Source organism: Zingiber officinale, chromosome 9B, assembly GCF_018446385.1.
Source record: "Zingiber officinale cultivar Zhangliang chromosome 9B, Zo_v1.1, whole genome shotgun sequence".
NCBI classification, from domain to species: domain Eukaryota; kingdom Viridiplantae; phylum Streptophyta; class Magnoliopsida; order Zingiberales; family Zingiberaceae; genus Zingiber; species Zingiber officinale.
In genome coordinates this window covers 12,928,116-12,929,834 of record NC_056003.1, presented here as the reverse complement: position 1 = coordinate 12,929,834, position 1,719 = coordinate 12,928,116, and the positions used below count along the sequence as shown (strand labels likewise).

Here is a 1,719-nt window from a genome sequence, read left to right as displayed (position 1 = left end):
GTTTTTTTAGCTAAGATATTATGGTCTTTCTGATTTATCTGCTCTTTCCTTGGGTGTTACCTGTGTTAGCCATTTATCTCAAGAAACACAGAAAATGGTAGAATATATTCCTAAAATGGTCTCTTCTATCTAGAATTTTCTTGAAACTTGATTTATGAAGTGACAGTATTATTCATTGGCTTTGTTGCCTATAGTGAAATTCAATGTATGTTTTAAGTTGTGCTCAATTTATCTCAATGAATGTCTTGGCAGATAAGCTGAGTCAAGTATCAAGAAATCAACTAGTTTTGGTGTCACATAATGTTGGGTAAGTAAGACTTATAATATCAGTTTTAATTTATTGTTTCGAGAAATGTGCATGCAATAATTATGTGATTTGTGTATAGTTATCATTGGATTCTCACAGTCATTGATCCATATAAGGAGACAGTATATTTGTTGGATTCGCTTAGTCATCGCATTCGTGACGAGGACTGGAAATACGTAGTGGATATGTGAATACATATTTTAATTTTATTAAGCATTTTTTTAATCAGTAAAACTCTCATATGTCCATTTTTATTGATGTATAAAGGAGCATAAGATTGTTTAATTCAAACAAGGAAAAAAAAGGGGAAAAAACATGTTACATGGGAAGTAATAAAGGTATGCATGCCTACTTATGATTAAATTATAAACAATTAAACATGTATATAAGACATTTACAATTTGTTTTTAACATAGGGTCCTCGCCAACCAGATTCGAAACAGTGTGGTTTTTATGTGATGAGATATATGAGAGATATTATTGAAGAAGTGGAAACTATCGAGAGAGATTCACTTCGATCAATAGTAATATTTGACATTCAATTCTCAATCTTCCCAAATATTTGTGTTTATCATTTTGCACTTATCATCTTTTGATTGTTTTTTACTAATCTAATCTATGTCTTTGTTCATAGTTCATCAAAATGCAGTACTCTAGAGAAGGTTGAGACATAAGGTACATGACTTCCTCTATGATTCCTTCTTTCTGTTGCTGTTGTTAGCTATTCTAGCTGCTTTCACATAATACATGGTTTAAGATATAATGTCAAGTTTATATATTCATCAACTCTTTTCATGCTCACTTGCTTGACTAGTCATGAAAATGTGAAGCGGCAACATTTCTCGTGCTTATTTGGCTATTCTTTTACTTCAACATTTCAGAAGGTCCAGATTTATGTTCTTCACAATTTGGTTTCTACTGTGCAAAAGATGCAAAGTTGCAAGAAGTTTATAATTTGGCTTTCTACTTTTGGGGCTTGTTTGTTTCAATTATCACTTTAGTTTGTAGTGGTTTATTAGATTATCCATTTCAATTATCAGTTTGCAATGTTTATCAGTTTATACATGCATGTTTCTACATTTTTTATGACTTTAACTATATTTTATTTTCAGAAAAGGGAGAAAGTTGGGCTTGCAAGCTAAGTCTATAAAATTCTGTATGCAGAAAAAGGACCAGTACTTGAAGATTGTTGCACAATCCTGACTTGATCTATTCAGAAAAGGACAAGTTAATTTTCATGCTTGTGGTCTGATAAACTTAATTTTGTGATCTCATCTTTTGTGGTTGTCATGATTCGATACTACTTGTGGTCATGTTTAGATAGCTTGTAGTAATTGTAGAAGTTTATAAACTTAACTTAAGTGAATGTACATATAGGTTGTACCAGTTTTTGGTTGAGACAAGAGATGTAT

The 1,719-nt window shown here is 31.2% G+C and overlaps 1 long non-coding RNA gene across 1 annotated transcript; it reads left to right on the top strand.

Moving 5' to 3' along the window:
* Window positions 1–603: 603 nt before the first annotated feature.
* On the top strand, window positions 604–951 carry LOC122022637. Its single transcript, XR_006123047.1, has 3 exons — window positions 604–645; window positions 724–831; window positions 942–951. It is a non-coding gene; the product is annotated as an uncharacterized LOC122022637 (long non-coding RNA).
* Window positions 952–1,719: the final 768 nt, after the last annotated feature.